We start from the raw sequence: 21,851 nt of genomic DNA, 5'->3' as shown, positions 1-21,851 counted from the left end.
AAGTCTCATGTATTCTTTATAATAGATACGGCTCGTTTTAAACACGCCCCCACTTTTCTACATCACAGAGTGGGTTCATTTTGAAACCCCGCCCACATGAGTAGTGCTTGTCGGTTGCCGTTTCTCCGATCACGAATGCAGACGTGGTAATGTTTACGAGGCGCGCTGCGACGTGACGTGTTAAAACGGTAATATTAGTCTACATTCTACGAACGTTGTTGTGTCATAGCACCAGGATGCGGCATCACGTTACAGTAAGAGCGTAGTATTTCATCGAATACTATAATCGATGACGGAAATGTCATAACTGGCCCTCACCACTGCTGACCAATCAGAGCGCACTTCACTTCTCAGAACAGTGAGCTTTGTACCAATCGACCCGTTTCAGGAAGGCGGGGCTTAGAGGAGAAGCAATAATAATGTGTTTTTTGAACCTTAAAGCCCACAAACACACTGCGTTACACCGAATACACAAAATAATGTTCTTTTTAGCAGCGTCATACGACCCTTTTAAAATCCTCCCTGCAACGGCAGCCGACTGGAGCTAATTATCTGCAGACAGTAAACGTCTCTGGGCTCAGCCGCGCCGTCGCTGATGTCCTGGATGTCACAGAGGAGAAAACGAACGGATCCTAGGAGTTTTATTGCTGCGGGTCCGTCATAAATCAGGCTCAGCTGAGCTCCGGAATCAACATAAGCGATTACCCGCCACTCGACTGAGGAGATAGTGACTCTTCAAGTATCCTCGGGGTTTAGTGAGGCTAAACCGTTTCAGACGTCTCCCGATTATTCTCACAGAAATTATACGCTACCTCGCCGCTCCAAGTCTTAAATCACGGGGCGACAGAAACGTATGATGGCATTACCACGTCATTCTGACACTTACCATGATAATACCGTGGTGTTCTTAACAGCATCTTGTTTAGTACCATAAAATACCCCACGCTATCATGGTATTATCACGCTTGATTCTACAATCATACTATATCTGTGATCATTCGGTACAGTGGTATGTAATGCATGTGTTTTTGGCCCAAATACCGCTTTTTAGACTTTTACTGCGTTAATGTCATACTTTTTAATGCATTTTTTAATCAGATGTTCACTGGCGGCATGCCAGTTTTGTGATTCATTATAACATCCAGCCGTGATTCATTATATTCTAATGATCTCATATATGAGTGTCGTTCTATCTAGATGTGGTTATGAGGTTCAGGCGGATGTGGTGATATCTTTGAAGTGTTATCCCTCCGTCTGCGGGAATGACTTCCATATGTCACCTGAAAGACCACCCGGAGTCCATTACATGGTAATTGGGTCACTTGTCTTCCGCTGAATCTTTTTCGTTCTCGCGCTGAATAAAGGATGATTTTTCTGGGCTGGTTATAGAGAGCCGAGAAACACGCCGCCTGTCAGACAGAATCAACACGCGCTCGTCTTCCGAGGACGAACAGCTTAAAACAATTTATAGAAGAAACGACTCGGTGTTTAATCGTCGTGTTCTCTGCTTAATTAATTAACAGTCCAAAAAATCCCAAAGGATTGATGGATTACTAATGGAGTGTTTCTCGAAATCTGGCGCTGGTCCTGTTTATCCAGAAGGATCTGATTTGACTCCTGGCAGATTCTCAGAGGGGGTTTATTGGATCCCCGTTGGCGTTGGTTACAAATTATGATGGAAATTCATTATCGACCCTGTGCAGATTCTGAAAATGACCACGAAACGAATCTGATCGTAGCGAAGCATAATTCACCCTAAATTGAAAACTTGCTGTGAATGTACATCCGAGATATAGATGAGTCCTCCTCCGGTAGATTTAGAGAAGACTTGCATCTGCAGTGAATGGGTGCCGTCAGAACGAGAGTCCGGGCGGCTGATAAATACATCACAGTCATCCACGCCGACGATTAACGTCCATCACGCTGATTACGCACCAAAAAACTAATATACGTGAGACATTTTGATGTTAGAGGACAGCAGGAGATTGACATTTTCACTGGAGGGAGCATTGTTAAGGATTATAGGAATAATCCAAAGCAACAGTTTGCAGTTAAACATGTCATAATGATGGATTTGTTTCTCACAAAACACAGCTTTCGTCTTCTCGGGATATTAATTCATGGACCGGAGCGCTGTGGATTATTGCGATGTAGTCATCAGCGGTTTGGACTCTGTTTCTGACGGCACCCATTCACTGCAGAGCGTTTCAAATCATGACGACCTGAAATATTCCTTTCAGTCTAGGGAGCACTTCGGTCACGAAGGCTGTGGCAAAAGTTGTGCATTGTTATGCAAATCTAACCTTTAAGATGAAAACATGCCAACGTCAAATTTTCTTTTATTATGCTAATGTTTTTTTCAGTAATGCTCGATGCGAGAGTGGACTGAAGCGAGGTGTGCAGAGGATCAGCTCAAACTGACTTGTGCATGAACCCAGAAACCCGAGAGCTGGATCCCTGTAAGATCCCTGTGAGATCCCTGTGAGATCCCTGTAAGATCCCTGTGAGATCCCTGTGAGATCCACGTGAGATCCCTGTACAATCCCTGTAAGATCCCTGTGAGATCCCTGTGAGATCCATGTGAGATCCACGTGAGATCTCTGTACAATCCCTGTAAGATCCCTGTGAGATCCCTGTGAGATCCCTGTAAGATCCCTGTGAGATCCCTGTGAGATCCCTGTAAGATCCCTGTGAGATCCCTGTAAGATCCCTGTGAGATCCCTGAACTCCTGGCCCGCTTCAGCGCTTCAGATGTCAAGTGAAAGGAAACGCTGTGTTTAGTTGATGAGGCTCTTGTTTAGTGCCTCGTCCCTCCCTCGTAATTAAACCCGCCATGACAGGCGATCAAGATTAATGACGTGTGCTTATCACACTAATGCACTGTCAGACGAGGCACGGCATCGGCTCGAAATCTCGCGCAAAACATATTCAGATCATGTTTCGCAGCAAAGGTAAGAAAAGAATGCGCTTAAGGAGATACTTCACCCTCTTTGTTGTATCAAAGTCTTTTTTTCTGTCACAAAAGAAGTGATTTTAAAGAACGTCGGTAACCGAAGAGTAGCTGATCGTCATTGACTTCCCTCATGCTATTTAAGTCAGCGGCTACCGACAATGAGACGTTATTCTGAACCGTCTTTGCAGCAAAGATCCCGGGTATGGTATTGTTTTCTGTGCTCTCAAAGTCGATTTCTGCCAGCTGGAACATTTCCAATAGCGTTAAACCAAAAAAAAAGAGGGAGAGTGAATGATGACGGAATTTTCATTTTCGCATGAACTATACTTTCATTGACAGGAATATTCCTTGAAATTGTCCCTGTGTTTACTTCACGCATTTTCAGGTTGAACAAACCCTATGAAAGTGTTACTGCATCGTGTAAACAGTACTTTATATGTGTGTATGTTTGTGTGTCTGTGTGTATGTATGCCTGAAGCTTGTTCATTACCCATACTGCACTACGACCTCTCATTACACCCCAAACAAAGCAGCCGAAGCGGCGGTGAATTGTGAAGCACGTATTGATCGCGGTGCTCGAGGAAGCCCATCTCTCTCGGCGGGGGCTGTAATGTATTGCACGTTCTCTGTGGTTATCCATTTTTTGCATGAGTGCATTTTGCTGCGGCGGTTCTTCGGGGCTTTCGGCCGCTGACCCCAGATGGACCTCGCTCTGATTATTATTATGAAACATGCTTGGATTCATCATATGAGGTTATTGATGGGTGACAGAGTCGAGCACCTCATCTGTGACAGTAAAAGAGATGTACTGTAAATGACATCTCGGTATGGCTTCTGCGTGTCGATTTGAAATCATGATACAGATATTCAGCTGCGCTAGAGTACACATACGAAGGTCAATCTCTCATTTAGATGTGTAAAAACTGGAGTGTCATATTCGCTCAACGCCAAAATCAATCATATGTCGCCATTAGATTGGTGTTCAACACAAGCAGTAGTGCAGTCCAATCCATGAGTGATTATCCTCAACATACAGAAGAAAATACTAATGATTACAATTTGAGTCCACCCAAAAGTCTACCACTTATTTTTAGCATACTTGCAAAAATACAAGATAAAAATAAAACTGAGCATAATTGCATAAAATATCTATATAAATATATATTACAAGAATTTATGCAATTAAATCTATTTTATTTAAAATATTATAAAATTTAGATTTTATTTGATATATATATATATATATATATATATATATATATATATATATATATATATATATATTTTTTTTTTTTTTTAGAATTTAATAGAATTTAATAGAATTAGACATGTTACTAGGGTGTTGTAAGTGGTTTCCAGAGCACTGTTTCAGGTTTGATAAGGTTATTATGTTGGCTATTATGTAAGATCCACATTGAGGGTCATTCTAAAATCAAAACCGGACTTCTGAAATGGCAATCATTTGATGTTCTCATTGGATAATGAATGTTGAACTTACGTATTTATTATCGTTGAAATGCTTAAAAGCATTCTCAGTCATTCCGTAGCGTGCAACGGCCTTTAGATTGAGACTCACCAGCAGACCGTACGCTTCTAACTCTGTTCATTCATTCGTAATCTTCATTTAAAGTCATCATAAGTTACAGTGTTTACAATAATTACATTTTAATGCTTTCAGTGAGGTGTCACATGCACTGAAACAACATTGATTAGAGCATTCGAAGACCATTCGTCCTCCGTGCTGAAGGTTCGCCGGATAATTACCGCCGGTCTATATCTGATTAGCAATCCTGTGGGACTGAACGCTACACGGAAAAACATCTCCACGCGCCGGCCAATTACAAATGACACTACACACTCCTCTTGTCAGTTTGTATCCATCATAATCATCATGTGCCGCGCACCGAGAATATTAATGTGACGTTTATTGATACAAAGGAGACCCGCGGTGAGCGGAGGTCCTCCGGTTGCGCGTCGTGCCCCATCACGTCAGACCGCCGCAGGAAACACGCTGTACTTTCTGACGGGGTCGGATTCGGGGTCACTGCAACAGAACTGCGAGTGAATACTCGCAGCGGGTTCATATTATTCATGGAATCACCTTATGCGCTTTTTTGGTGTTGCAGTCTCAATTGTGGAATAAACATGAGGCGGAGTTTGCTATCGATAAACAATAAGGACGAATGAAATAAGAGTGAAATGCAATATTAGCCAAGTAAGCAAAGGCCTTCGTGATACTATATGGCAAGTGTGTGTGTGTGTGTGTGAAGAGCACAAAATGCATTTTGACTATAATGAATTGATTTCCAGAAAGTGCGTTTCAATATCACCTCCTCTCTCTGAAAGCTTGGTGCGGCTAACGTCTGTAAGTACATCAGATATTAATTGAGCCGCGTGTGTTCTTTCCAAAGCCCTGAGAGATCTGATAGCATAAAGACGTAGATCATAGGGTTTTGTGAGCACAGATACGGATCTGAGGCGCCTACATAAATAAGAGCGATGTGTTAGATGTGAAGCCTGCTGCTCATGTTTTATTGATAGTCGCCTGCTTTACCTTCAGTGCGGCGATAAGTCTTTCCAGCCGCGCAGAGCTTAATAATCCCACAGCACTTGAGCAAAACTCACGGCTTCTCTGCCTGGTTTAGAGAGTCCGGTGAATTATGATGTGTCTTCGTGTTTTTTAAAGTGCATAGAGTTGGGAAAATTTAAGTAATGTTGTTGCTATGTAATCAGATAGGCTGTTTTGCACTGTTAATGCAGTGTTTACAGTTTCATAACATGTGAAACCAGGATTTGGAAAAGGAAAGTTGCGGCCCCATTGCTAGAGTGTTCAGGGTAGTTACCAGGGTGTTGCTATGAAGTTTGCTACTGTGTTCTGTGTGGTTGTTGAGTGTGTTTCTATGGATGTTAACAACACCTTCTCAACCACTGACCCTGGAAACCACCCAGAGCAGTCTAATAGTCTCATAGCAACACCCTGGCAACCAACCAGAACAGTCTAGCAATCTCATAGCAACGCCCTGGCAACCACCCAAAGCAGTCTAACAGTCTCATAGCAACGCCCTGGCAACCACCCAGAGCAGTCTAACAATCTCATAACAACGCCCTGGCAACCACCCAGAGCAGTCAAACAATCTCATAGCAACACCCTGGCAACTCCCTAAAGCAGTCTAACAGTTTCAGAGCAGTCTAATAGTCTCATAGCAACGCCCCGGCAACCACCCAGAGCAGTCTAACAGTCTCATGGCAACGCCCCGGCAACCACCCACAGCAGTCTAACAGTCTCATAGCAATGCCCTGGCAACCACCCAGAACAGTCTGAACTACCTCATAGCAACACCCTGGAAACCCCCTAAAGCAGTCTAACAGTTTCAGAGCAGTCTAACAACCTCCTACCAGCACCCTGGCAACCACCCTAAGCAGTCTAACAACCTCATAGCAATGCTATCATCTAAAAACAAACGTGAATATAAAAGGATCAATTGGAATGTTCTCTTAATATATGCATGACAAAACAAACAGACTTTTTAAAACTTTTCACAACTTAATGGGAATGTTAGAGCAAAGGAAATTCTAACATGATGTAAGCATATATTAGTATAAAAAATAATAATAATAACTAAATAAAAGTGTTACATTTATTTTATGTAGTTTAGCATCTGTTTTAGCCTTAATTCTCATATTTGTTCATACGCCACAGAGGTACTTTTCCCCAATTTCGTTTGGTAATTGTTTGCAATCGTGGGCGAATCCGGTCCTTGAGTCATGACAATCAGAAAGACGAAAAACTAACGAAGTCAATCTGCTGCGATCAGTTTTGGCAAAAAAAAAAGCAGCAAAGTGATGAAACTAATGAACGCTTTGTGAATAAAACTAATGAGGATGTTTTTGGCCGACAGTCAGCAAATGAAGCTTAATGCAGAACTCAGACAACAACGGCAGAGGACAAAACAAGGACAAACACTGCTGCAACAAACATTCCTTCATTACTGCTTCAGACGGGCTGAACGCAAACAGCATGACAGCTGCTGAAGTACCGTAATCGATGGAGATGCAAACGCTCTGAATTCAGGTGGCTTTTCACTCTTATCTGTAATCACGCACTGTTTCTCCTGCAGTAATGGCTTTGATAGAAAGTTGAAATTGTGTGATATTCTGCATCAGGCTCGCAATGATTACCGGTCTAGGCTTTTTTTTTAAAATGTCAAACTAATTCCTGTGTTAAGGTTTTATTAAGAACCTCTCGAATGCAGGCACCTCGCACGCTTAGTCAGTCCACATGTAACATGATTGCGATTCCTAAGTTATTATTCTAACACAATTTTCTAGGAATTCATTCCTCTTCATCCGTAAAAAGGATTACACACCGAGGTGACAGCGGTGTCAGCAGGTCTTCTTGAGCTGGGTCCTTTCGTACAGAGAAAGACAAAAAGCTTTGCATTTCATCAACAGATAAATAAAGTCACATCTCTTTCTTCATGCAAATGAGAGTGGATCAAAAAAATAATAACCTGTGTACAAAATGGAAGAAACCTATATATTATAAATCACACATAAGAAACCAATAATCTACAACAAAAAATAACATTACATTTTTCTGGCAGATACTAAAATGGGCAAAACCATAGTAAAGCTAACTTCATAGCAACACCTTAGCAACCACCCATAACAGTCCAGCTATCTGATAGCAATACCCTGGCAACCATCCAAAACAGTCCAGCAATCTCGTAGGTATACCACGGCAACCACCCATAACAGCCCAGCATCCTCATAGCAACACCCTGACGACCACCTGGAAACCCTATCAACTCCATAGCAACACCATGGCAACCACCCAGAACACCTCAGCATCCTCATAGTGATGTCCTGGCTGTAACCAACATAACAATAACCCTAAAGTCCTCATAGCAACATCCTGTGTGGTTGCCGGGCTGTTGCTATGACCTTTAGAGTTAACATTCGGATTGTGGTTGCTAAGGCTTTGCTATGAACTTGCAAGGTATTCTGGGTGGTTGCCACGGTGACATTTTCGGCAACTCATCAGATTTACAATAGCGTTGCTATAAGTTTGCTAAATGTGTTAGATGATTGTTAGGGTACCCTGCATGGTTGCCAGATTGTTGCCACGAAGTTAAAGGTGGTTGCCAGGGCGTTGCCGTAAGGTTGCTAGGATCTTTTTCTGCGTGGTTGCCAGGGAATTGCTACAAGGTCGCATTTGATCGTCACCTTCTCTAAACGTTCAGAGACAAATATTACATTTTAAAAAACGTCCAACTGAATGTTTCAGAAATAAACAGTCCACGAACAACGTGTAAATAATGTTTTGCGCTAACGTTTGGTGAACGTTGCGCAGCGTTTAGTAAGACCAGATAACTCTGAATGAACGTTTCTTGTTCCTAAGGTATTTTGAGTGATTGTAGACCTTTTTGAGGTTTGGTGCTGTTACTATTGAGTTGCTATGGCGTTGCTGTTGGTTGCTATGGTGTTGCTGTTGGTTGCTATGGCGTTGCTGTTGGTTGCTATGGCGTTGCCACATCTGTTCTGTGATACAGCAACAGTCTAATCCAGGAAAGAACTTTGCAACATTTCAAAATTTGAAGCCAGCTACCAGTTAACATTGAAATGACCAGCTGAGGCATCTTTATATCATTCCAGCATCTCTTCTACAGTGCCTCCATCTGTTTGCATATTCATATTCATAACCGCCGTCCGCTGCGTTTAAGACGGCCGTATCTCAGTCTAATTATTCACGCGCCGCTCTGTAATGCATCAGTGCTGTTGTTTACAGCTCAAGGTCGCGGCTCTACATCCAGACGCAGAAGCAGGTGATGGATGAGTCTTTCTCTGGCTTCTGGACTACATGTTTCCTGCTCCGCTGTCAGAATGTGTTTAATGCTGCGTGAGTAATGTCTGCGACGGCACGCTTCGGCCTGACCTTACAGCATTAAACGCAGCTCCGCACTCTTCATCTGGTGTCAAAGAACAGCCCTTCATTTACTACAGTCAGAGCAAATGTTGGCGACTGAATAAATGTCAAGGTTTATGATGTGCCTCCCTCGTGTTTTGTTATCAAAGCGCCGATGCTCTTTACGCGGAGCATTCACGAACAAAGAGACCTGCAATTGCCACCAAATACCATTCGACATAATACAGACATCAAGTCACACGGCTTCTCATCTATTCAAGAGGAAGAAGAACCGCGATGAAGGCTTAGAACAATCACATACAGGTGAAAGAAGCGAGTTTATTCAGCAAGTCGATCTAAAGCGAAGTAAAAATATTACAAAAATGAGTTGTTAATTAAAATATTGCTAAAAGAAACGACTTAAGCTAAAAACAAAATATTTTAAAGCCTAATAAAAAAAACTTAAATTATTAAACTGGATTTAAATGTGAAAATAAATGAATAAACAAATATAAAAAATGATAAATACATTTAAAAAATTTATTTTTACATTTTAAAAACTTAAGAATAGTCATAGTGTTTTTGTTAGTAAAAATAAAACTGAAATTATTTCAACTAAAACTGAAATAAAAATTAAACTAATAGATTTAATAAAACAAAGACTGATAATCATGGTGTATTTGTTGCTCGAAGTAAAGCTGAAATTAAAGTAAGAGAAATAAATTCATAACCTTATAATGATTTGTGAAATAAATGATTTAAAGTAAAACCGAAATAAAAATAAATTCAAGCTAAATAAACTCTCACGCGCGCACAAACAGCAAATCTTTTTTTTATCGCAATCTAAGTTTAAATTAACAAACCGATTTAAATTTAAGCCAAAATGAAAGAAAAATAAATTGAACCTAAAAAGAAAAATAGTAAAAATGACAAGAACAGAAGTAAAAAAATGTATTAATTATTCAACATAATGTAACGGAAAATAAAAATTGTTCAATTAATGTAATCAAAATTAAAATATCATTAAATAATAGATAAACCAATAAATAATGTGCCACTGTTACTCTACAGAATAATCATACAGCCTTCAAAAACAGCACGATTACCGTCAAAGTCTTTTTGTAAATATATAGCGGTGTGTGTTTTAGCGGCACGTTTATGGCCCGCGGCTCTGGTGGTTCGCCCGCTCAAGGCCGAGCCAATTAAAAAGTGCTCTGCAACTCACTTACGACAACAGATTGAGCTTAAAAAGTGACAAAACGCTCCGAGACGCTCCACGTATGAAGACAGGTTCATTTACATATTATAAATCAGCACTGACAGATTTCCTGGACGCTAATTACTTTCATGTTTAGAGCGAAACATGCTTTTAGGACAAACTAAATAGTCTTTAGTCTTCACAATATGCTGTTTCGTTTAGCAGGAAAAAAAGGAGACAGTTTATGTTGATATATATATATATATATATATATATATATAGTTTTTCCCATAATTTATCTTAATTTTCAGTGTAAACAGACCTAAATTGTTTGCTCTTTTGCATATAAGAAACATTTAGAAATAATCCATGTTTTTTGTTCAGACGTAACAGGCTCCGGTCCGCCGAGGGTCTCCTGAAGCAGCGTGAAGGTCAAGCGTCTCGCTCAAGGGCACGGGGATGGTGTACCCAGCAGCCCCGGGGTTAATTTAACACCGCCGGCGCCGTCAGCTACTTATTTGAACCGGCAACCTTGTAAGTGTTCCTGTTCTAGTGCTGAGTGATTTAACACACGACCGATACGCTTCAGTGTCTTCTGTAATGACCTCAGACCTCTGATTGAGAATGAATCTGTTCATACTATCAGTTCTACCCCTGCAAAAACAACTCTTTCAATGGCCTGAGCTTCATATATGTATATATATATGTATAGGTATATGTGTATATATATATATGTATATGTGCAAAATGTAATTTTTATACATGCAGTTTTGTCTTGTGAAATAACTTATTCAAGACAGTATTAATTCAACTTTGTGTGTGTGTATGTGTGTATATATATATATATGTATGGTAATTCAGTAAATATGTTATGCAAAGTACTAAAATTGCCTAACCCGAAAATCAAAATGGACATATTTAATATTAAAATGAAAATAAATAACATATCGAACTTACTAAAAGTACAAATATACAAAAAAAAAAATTATAAAAATTATAAAACTGAAAAGAAAATTCTAAATGTTGTCTGCAATTAGCTGGAATAAAATGAAAAAAAAAAAACTAGTAAAATTAGTATATATATATATATATATATATATATATATATATATATATATATATATATATATATATTGTTTATATATATATATATATATATATATATATATATATATATATATATATAATAGCATCAAACCTACTAAAGCTACAAACCTGCTAATGAAGTAAAGATGCCAAAATTAGAATAAATCTTAAATTAAAATGTTGCCTTGGCAGTTAAATAAAAAAAAAAAACTATGCCTAAATTATCTTCAATTAAAAAAAAATATGCTAAAATCAAAACAGAAAGAAAAACAAATTTACACAAAAATCATGCAAAAGGAAAAACCTAAATCAAGGTCTAAATAAAAAAAACAAATAATAAAAAAAGGTCATTCAAAACGTCAAAAATAAATATGTATTATGTCTACATTTGTGAATTAGAATGTGAATAAGACACAAATATAACCGGCGTGTCCTAAAGCGAACAAACTTTATAAACTTTTATAAATTGAAAACTGCACGACCTCCTCCTCGTTCTGTCTTTATTTACACTAATGCACCGTATTTATTCACAGCAAACAGACTGCTTTTGTCTAATTATCTGCATTAATAGTAGTTATTATTAATAATACATGTAGAACTCTGTGTGTGTGTGTGTGTGTGTGTGTGTGTGTGTGTGTGTGTGTGTGTGTGTGTGTGTGTGTGTGAGTGTGTGTGTGTGTGTGTGTGTGTGTGTGTGTGTGAGTGTGTGTGTGTGTGTGTGTGTGTGTCTGTGTGTGTGTGTGTGTGTGTGTGTTTGTATGTCTGTGTGTGTGTGTGTGTCTGTGTGTGTGTGTGTGTGTGTGTGTGTGTGTGTGTGTGTGTGTGTCTGTGTGTGTGTGTGTGTGTCTGTGTGTGTGTGTGTGTCTGTGTGTCTCTGTGTGTGTGTGTGTGTGTGTGTGTGTGTGTGTGTGTGTCTGTGTGTCTGTGTGTGTGTGTGTGTGTGTGTGTGTGTGTGTGTGTGTGTGTGTGTGTGTGTGTGTGTGTGTGTGTGTGTGTGTGTGTGTGTGTGTGTGTGTGTGTGTGTGTGTGTGTGTGTGTGTGTGTGTGTGTGTGTGTGTGTGCTCTGTGTGTGTGTGTGTGTGTGTGTGTGTGTGTGTGTGTGTGTGTGTGTGTGTGTGTGTGTGTGTGTGTGTGTGTGTGTGTGTGTCTGTGTGTGTGTGTGTGTGTGTGTGTGTGTCTGTGTGTGTGTGTGTGTGTGTGTGTGTGTGTGTGTCTGTGTGTGTGTGTGTGTGTGTGTGTGTGTGTGTGTGTGTGTGTGTGTGTGTGTGTGTGTGTGTGTGTGTGTGTGTGTGTGTGTGTGTGTGTGTGTGTGTGTGTGTGTGTGTGTGTGTGTGTGTGTGTGTGTGTGTGTGTGTGTGTGTGTGTGTGTGTGTGTGTGTGTGTGTGTGTGTGTGTGTGTGTGTGTGTGTGTGTGTGTGTGTGTGTGTGTGTGTGTGTGTGTGTGTGTGTGTGTGTGTGTGTGTGTGTGTGTGTGTGTGTGTGTGTGTGTGTGTGTGTGTGTGTGTGTGTGTGTGTGTGTGTGTGTGTGTGTGTGTGTGTGTGTGTGTGTGTGTGTGTGTGTGTGTGTGTGTGTGTGTGTGTGTGTGTGTGTGTGTGTGTGTGTGTGTGTGTGTGTGTGTGTGTGTGTGTGTGTGTGTGTGTGTGTGTGTGTGTGTGTGTGTGTGTGTGTGTAAACAGTGGACTCGACCGGCCTCATTGACTCATCATTAGCGTCTGGTCGTGGGTCTGGTGAAGAATGCTAATGCTGTAATTACTCCAGCGTTAAACACACAGACTTATCGAGAGGCACTTCCCGCGGCTCAAGGGTTTGAGAGTTCGTCTGTGAATGTGACTGTCTTAATGCTAATTATTTAACATGTGCCGTTTGAATTAGGCCGTGAAAGTCAATTTGAGTTATCGCCGGCGGAGGACAAGGCTTTGAGCGCCTGTGATTTTAAAGGTGGCTTCGACCGCTAGAAGAGGACTCACGCTTTCAACATAAAGGGCAGAAAATGAGAGAGGGCTTTTTTTTTTCGTGCTATTGAGACTTTGACAACTTCCTGTGAATGTGAATTTAGGAGCCGTGTGTAAGGAATATGAAGCATCAGTGTTCGAGAAATACATTTAAATGTGTCATATATTTATCATTTTAGATGATTTATTTTGCATTTGTATTTACATTTGGACTTTTAATATATTTTGTTAAACTCAAGTAATATAACGTACAAGTCATTTCTATTTATTGTTTTTATGTGCTAGCTTTTATTTTTAAAGCATTTTATTTATTTGCTTTTTTAATATTTATTTTTAATATTTGATTTGTTTTCAATAATTAATATTTATTATTTTTAATTTGAATATCATTTCAATTAGCTGTATTATATTTCAATGCTATATATAATGTTCTGTATCGTTATTTATTTACACATGAATTATTAAGTGAATCAATAAAATGTATTTAGCATTCATCATTTAGTTTTTTATTACTTTTTAAAAAAAAAAATTCATTACGTATTTTATAATTTATAATCAATCTGTAACTGTTATATTTAATTACATTCATGTAATGTAATATTTTATTTTTATTATTATTGTTTGCATAATTTTTTCCAACATTTATGTATTTATTTGCTCGTTTATTTCAGCTTTTTAGTCAAACTTTTAATAACAGTGAGGTTTATAAACCTCTTCCTTTTCTTCCTAAGACTTTTGTAAGAGCACGAGGGTCAAAAAGCGACGGCTGCTGGATGAACTTTAATTAAAAACAATAATGAATGATTTTATATGTTGTTGTTGTCGGGTGCTCAGCGGTCATGCTGTTTTAATGACGCGAGTTAAGATGCAGGGCATGCCACTAAATTCATTATTTTAACTCGGCAATGAATGAATTATGAATGAGAGGAGAGATTTTGGGTTTAATTGGACCTTGAAGGGTAAGATGATGTTGTACTTTAAGACGAGCGTAATCTCATTAAAAAGGGCACATAATCACCTCTGATATTTGCTCGGTCGTTGCCAAAAACTCGAAAGATCTGGGATCAGCGTCGGCGCGGGGCTGAAAGCGATCTGCCAGATGTCACAGATTTAGTAATGAGAGCTCGGTTTCCGTGCCAGTGTGCACACACACACACACACATATATATATATATCTATCTATAAATGCATGCTAATGTGTCCTAATGAATAAACATGGGCACAATTGAAGCGTTGTGACACAGTCAGAGCCTCGTTTCTCCTCCACACCTGGCTTTTCTTATCCTTTACATTTGCATTTTCAGAGTGTAATGTTTGACACACACCGGCATCGCTCTAATTATGTTAACAAATCAAAATGTGTTCGCCGCAGATATCGGCGCGTTTGCAGCATGAGCGGTATTTGCTCCACAGATGCTTTTGACGCAAAAAAAATCGAGAAGATCCCACCGGCGGCGGGACGTTTCTGTGGGACAGGTTTGCGCAGAAAAAAATGACTAAAGCCGAAATTAAAAAAACGATTGAAGCTGGACAGAACTGGAAACGCTCATTGCGAAAACTTCACTTTACGCAACATTTACTGATAAAATATTCATGTTAGATGAAAATACGATAAAGTGTCATGTGCATTAAAATGACTGAAACTGAAATAAAAAATGTGCAAAAAGTGCAAAAGTACTGTTGGAAATGTTGACCATTTAAACTGAAATGCTGAAATTACTAAACCCGAAATAAAATGAAAGATAAATAGAAATATTACGAGTATAAAAATGATAAACGGACATTAAAGAGTACTAATATAAATATGAATATTAATTGAAAACATAAAAAAAAGTATGTTTAAAAAGTTGAATTATTAAAACTGAAATAAATTAAAGCTAAGTAGAAATGTTAACAGAGAATTATTGTTAATAATTATTTTATTTCAGTGTTTATTTTTTTATTCTTGATAGAAATGTAATCAAATAAAGCTAAACTGTGTGTGTGTGTTTAAATTTTTAATTTTTAAAAAAAAAAAGTTGAATAGTGTTCGTTTACGATTTTTACGCAACAAACCATTTTTATTCTATCACCGAGGCAACATTTCTCGTTTTCGTTTGAAGTTGAAATGATAAAACAGAAACGAAGGCTAAACGCAAACATCGCGAACACGAAACTAACAAAAACGTGCTCGCGCACAAAATGTGATTTTCCGAACAGCGCGTGAATTGAGGATCGTTCGCGCTGTAACCGATATTAATTAATAACAGAAAACGGTAACTCTGTTTGTCTTCGGGATCCCTGATGACGGGCTCCTGAGTTTTTTCCGGCAGGATTTGTAATTACAGCGGTTGAGCTCAGCAAATATTCTCTCCCAAACCAATCAATAGAGAAATCAGCAGCTAAACCGGCTGTTAACCCAGCGCTTTACAGAGATCTCCTCCTCCGGGCCTTCGCTCGCTGTTAGCCAGGCCAGACACAACTGATTCTGATGACTCTGTTAATAAACGCCTTCATTTTTTAATCCTGCTTCAAAGAAACGCTCGACGCGGGACGTAATGAGCGGCTGAAAGATGGCGGTGATTTATCGACTCTCCCACCGCATTCGTCTTCTCTAACGTGTGATGGACCTCCAATCCGTTTCCAAGGACGGGAAATTACGTTCGGAGGAATGGAGATGCTGTAACGCGGAGCGACCTGCGTAATGATCTTTAAAGCGGACGCCCGTCGCTAACGTTTTAGGTGTTTGTTTGCAGACGTGTTTTCTGTGCTGTGTGTGTTTACTGGAAAAAAAGTAAGAATAAATAACCATTTTACAAAAGCAAAAACGGTAAAAGTACGGTAAAGTCCAAATTAATTCAATTACGGTATAGTACTGTAATCTACCGTAATCGAATTACGGTATATAACGTGTTTGAACAGGTCAATACTTTCAAACTGCAAGAATTATAACCATAAATGTAAGGTTTTAATTACGGTATATTACTGTAATCTACCGTAATCGAATTACGGCATAAAACGGGTTTAAACGGGTACATTCTTTCGAATTGCAAGATTAATAACCATAAATGTAAGGTTTTAATTAGTTATTTTACAAAAGTGATCAGTTCCATCTACAGTAATTTACTTTTAAAGTATAGTTTTCCATTTGTGCAATAAGTAAGAGATCATGTATAAATGCGGTAAAAAAAAAAAATTAAGTTTGCATATTTAAAGGATTAATCTTTTTTACTTCAACCAATCTCTGTGAGTTTAAAGGCGTTTAGAAGTTATTTCATGTATATAAAACACGGGTATCGTTAATTAACCAAGAAATAAAATAAATGGATGTAAAAATACAGTCAGCATAGCAACATTTTCAGGCGATTTCTGTGAAACAAGCAAACAACGTGTTCTGCACTTCTTAAAGTGGTTAGTATTAGTCAGTGTACAGCGTTGCGTGTCAATGAAATAATAGAGCATGCAAAAACACCTGAATTCAACGGCAATTGCTGAGTGCATGTACTAAACAGAGTTACTAACTCACAGAAAGTTAGTATTAAAAGGATGTGGGCTCGTCTTCGGGGGTTCGTGCTCGTGTGCGGATCGAAACGAGGCATCACTGCGACCTCGTCTTGATTCTGTTACAGAATCAGTGTCAGCTGGTTCATTTGTTTTCATTCGAAGTGTTTGTTTGCGTAATATATGCGTGTGCGCGCTGTGCATGTTTATTATTTATAGACAAATGCACACACACGTGCATGCATATTTCAGAAAAAAACATGTTACATTTATATGTAATGTAAATATGAATATAATAGACGTACATTTACATATTCTCAAAATACATACTGCATGTGTGTGTCTTTATATATGCATAATAAATATATACAAGCACACATATTATGTAAACAAAAATAAAACGGCAAGGTAAAAACACACACACACACATATATATATATAGGTGATGTGAATTTAGTGATTTTAGTACTATTTTTATCATATGACTAATTATTGTTTATTAATGTTTCAAATTAGCTTTAGTTTTTGTTGTTGTTATTTCGTTTTCCTCTCTTCTTTCAGTTTTAGTAAGTGCTGCTGTGATTGCCGCTTCATTCATCCTTTCACGTAACGTTTGATTCTTATCAAACGCTTTTAATATCGTTTTAGTTACCAGCAAGTATCCCATTGAATTAATAAATTAAAAATCGATAAATTCAATTGGGCCGATGGAAAGATTTAAATGCAACGAGTCACTAGAAAATTCAGAGTTGGGGTATTTAACATTTTTACAGTGCTTTTGGTACATACATATGTATTTATCTGTATATTTTGTACATATGTATTATAGGCACTCTTCTGCTTATTGCACTTCTGTTTAGATGCTAACTTCACGTACCTTACACGTGCAATCAAGTTGAATCTAATCTACGTTACTTTTTAAGCAGTTTTTAGTGTTTTCAGAACCAAAGCTGTTAAAGTGAGTAAATTGTTTATTTTATCTTTTTTTTCCCAAAAGCGAGTCTGTTCATCAGCGGAAAGGCCTCGCTTTTCTTCCATTGCCGCTAAACACTTTTCAACTTCATTTCCGTTCTGTTGCTCTGATCGTCTCGCCCCTCATCTTTTTACCCCACGGTGGAGTCGGTCGATCTGTGAGGACTTCATTGAGTGTCGTGATCCCGGCGGTCCGGATCCCGCAGGCTCGCGCGGGGTGAAAGGAAAAGCTGGGCCTTGTTTTCCAAAGACTTTGACAATCCCGCAGTCGGGCTTCGGTGGGCAGCGTTCGCTCCGTGACAGCCAGCATTGTTCCCGGAGTGACGGGGTCCAGAGCCGCCCGCAGCAACAAACACCGCCGATGAAATGCATTCGAGGCGAAATGATAGAGCTGCTTTATTTTCTTTCATCTTTGTTCCTTCAGGACGTCTTGGATTCTTGCCGGTGTGTGTACGTGAGTCGGCCTCGGTGGTCTCTACTAGACTTAAACGTGTCAATCAAGCATGGCCATCAGAAGCAAAAATAAAAGGTGTGCGGGTGCTCTTTTACTGGAGTAGATGCCATTTCCTTACACAGTTAACCACATACCTGGAAAGGTAGGATTCCCAAAAAGGTAATAAGTTGTTTTAAACAAAGGATGTACTTTAGCTAGCTAGTCAGATAACCGTTAGCGTTACAACAAGAAATATAACACATATAATCATTGCTGTTGATAGTGTTTGAATCAACCTGGTCAACCGTAAAAATCGGTGTATTTTTTGTGCAACACCATTTTTACGTACCTTCAGAGAGAAATGAGTGACGCTAAAACACAGGTTCAATACGTAAACCCTGGCACGTTTTTTTTTTTATTACGTTTATTGCGTGTATTCAGAATTAAAATATGTCCAGGGGCTGTTGCTAAAAGTTAATGCTCTATCATGTTGGAAATATGCCCTACACCGAACCCAACCCTAAACATATAGTGTTAACAAACTGAAAGCTGATTTGTTGATGCAACCATGTTATTTCAGCTACCTTTCACTGTTTTGCCGACTTCACAGGTTTCAAACCAGAGCTCCTCGCCTCTCAAGAACAACCAAACAAACCTACGGTCTATAAAAACACATAGATATGAAGCGGGATATGAGTGACGCTAACGTTCAAAAACATCCGTTTTCGAATCTCCCAGCATATTAATATCGTTTTGAAGTCATAACATGCTATTCTTCAAATAATTGTGCACTATATTAATCGGAACATTGTAAATATGTGTGAAAAGGTACAAAAGTTGTCACAGTTTTACTGTCTCTAGTGTTCATTTCTTTTGGAAGCTGCAGTGATATGTACTTATTGGTACGTATTTCGTGTCTTGCTAAAAAATGCGCGGTATGTGGTCCGTTTATGCCATGAGACCAGGTCGGTTCGATTATATTAACTAAGTGCATACATTTTACTGTACATTCTCTCATATGAACATCAACTGCTATGTGTAGCGAGAAGCGCTGTACAAATAAAATTGAATTAAATTGAATATTCAGAGTTGTGTTGTGGTAATGCGCCAGTAGTTCATCGAGTGCAACCATTTAACGTCATTTAAATAATCACGCCCCCCTTAGTGCAATATAATGACACGTCTTTGGACTCTGTTGTTGTGGTTTTTGTCTTGTACCATGTGCTCTGTGTGCCCTACCTAACATAAATCTGTCATAGGTTTTGTACTACATATTTAAGTAAAATACAGCAATATTATATTAAGCCATGCAAGTCTTAATAGCCTTCAAAAAATGGGTGTACAATGGTTCTGGTTCTCATTTTTGGAGATTTGGTAGCATGAGTGCATGGTTGTACGACTACTAATTGTATATAATAAAATGCATTAGGTCTGATGAGTTGCATGGGTTAATGAAAAGTTTATGGAGAGCCAAATATTTTGCACATTCATATTGGGAATATTGTGCTTTAAAAAGATGCTGCACCCAAAAATACAAATTTGAGAGAATGTTGAAGAATATGGTAAACAAAGTCCCTACTGATTTCAATAGCACGGGAAAAAATAGTTATTATAGGGGCCATCAACATCTTTTATTAGCACATTGGTGGGGATTTTTCCTAATTATTTTGTGCACGATTGATTTAGTGTATCAGAGCGGTTTCTGGGTTTCCAGTCGATCGTGACTGCGTCTCACATTTCCCGAGGTGGAATCTCAAAAAAACAATCTATAATCTTGCAAAATATTGTCCATGCGGGAGCTTTATATAAAATTCCCACTGTCTGAAATCCAATACAAATGCTCAAATTCAGGATTAAGCTGGAAAAACGGAATGTTAAAGAGGTTTTGTTGTCGGGTCTGGATGGGATAATCCCTTCAGGTGCTGCGACACGCCTGTCTATCATGGCTGATGGGAAAAATAGCCATGAAATGGCCAAACGCTGAAGCTCTTATCTGGCGGCGGAGCATCCAGATATCATTTCTCATTTTGAAGTTCTCTGAATCACCTGCTCCAGTCTTATCTTTACAGCAACTAGCTGGACTGGCCAAACCTGGCTACTTTCTGTCGCCATAAACCTGTCATGTCAAACATGAAATAACACACCCTCTTGCTTTAGGAATATTGAGCCAAAATGGCCGACAAGAGTCTGTAGCTCAAGGGTTATTCATATTGTTCTGTGAGTATACTGTATACTATATATATATATATGTAGCTGACTCCTAATATTTTGGATGTTCTTCATATTCTGTGTGGTGGTGAATTTACACTTAAAGAAATTTATTCTGACTGATTTTTACATTTTATGGGCATTTTTACTTTTATGAAGCCATTTTTTTCTGAAAGTGTCCATTGTGTTCTGATAATAAATAATAAAAGATTATTGCGCCATTGCGCTGTTTACTTCCAGAGTAAAAAAAGTTGGGTTTTACCGTTTTTGAATCCATTCAGCCGATCTCCGGGTCCGGCGACAGCGCGTTTAGCATAGCTTAGCGTAGATCGTTGAATCCTATTAGACCAGAAGCATCTCGTTTAAAAATGGCCAAAGAGTTTAGATATGTTTTTCTATTTAAAACCTGACATTTCTGTAGTTATATCGTGTTTCAAACAAGATGCTTCTGGTCTAATTGGATTCCGTGATCTATGCTAAGCTATGCTAAAAGTGATCGGCTGAATATATTCCAAAACGGTAAAACTCAACCTTTTTACTCTGGGGGAGGTGGAGAATGAGCCTGTTTTTAAGAAAAGTGGAGCGTTCCACTTTTGAAACGCCTTTGAGACTGAAAATAATGCTGTGGTTGCGTTTGGAAATATGGTGTTTAAAACAACAACAACAACAAACCAACCAACTTCTTTATTTAACTGTTGTAGAAAAAAAAAACAATTAATATCTTCTGCCCTCATGTGTTGAATTTGCAAACAATTTAAAGATATTTATTAAACTGAATATATATATATATATATATATATATATATATATATATATATATATATATATATATATATATATATATATATATATTTGCAAATATATATAATAAAATATCTAACAAATGTGAATATACACTGTATTTAAAAATATATAAAAAGATATATTTTAATTACTTTATAAAAGAATTTTGTATTATTTAATCGCAAGTTTATCTAAAAGAAAAGTTGGAGAAACTCCATAATGAAGACCTTGATGCTAACTGACTGTCAATGACACACTTTAGCTCTTTATTTTCACGCTGTGGTCGTGTCAATAATTGTTTTAATTAATCTTTATCTGAATGCTGCTAAATCCTAGTATGAAACGCAAACAGATTCATTCAAGTTACAGTGATCCGCAAAACAGGAAGAGCCCAGAAAACCTACACATCTAGGAATATATGTATATTCCAGCTAATTAATGGGATTCAAACACCTACAGAGAGCGCCGAATGAATTATTGATGCAGAAATCATTTATTCTCCGTAATAGCAATGCCAGGCAACTAATTACCGCAGTCAAATTTGCATCGCTAACAAAAGACGACAGAAGCCGTGCGTCTGAAGGAAGATCACTGCAGAGAATTAGTGTTTCTGTGGAGGAAAACAATCCTCAAAGCTTCACCGTTGCCCAGTTTGTCCATTAAATTTCTCCCGCCGCTCTCCAGATTTCATTACCGCTCTTCAAATACTGTAAGTCTGATTCAATAATGAGTTTACATACGGCAAGACGCGAGGAAGGAAGCCGTCCAAACGAGATCAGGCCTTCTCCGGACGACACTCCGCATGAAGTTGTTTGCTCATTCCTTGCCAATTATCATTTTCTCCTCAGAATAACTAACTCCGGCTTCTTTTTTATCTTGG

Source organism: Puntigrus tetrazona, unplaced genomic scaffold, assembly GCF_018831695.1.
Source record: "Puntigrus tetrazona isolate hp1 unplaced genomic scaffold, ASM1883169v1 S000000397, whole genome shotgun sequence".
Lineage (NCBI taxonomy): Eukaryota > Metazoa > Chordata > Actinopteri > Cypriniformes > Cyprinidae > Puntigrus > Puntigrus tetrazona.
Note: the sequence above shows the minus strand (reverse complement) of the source record.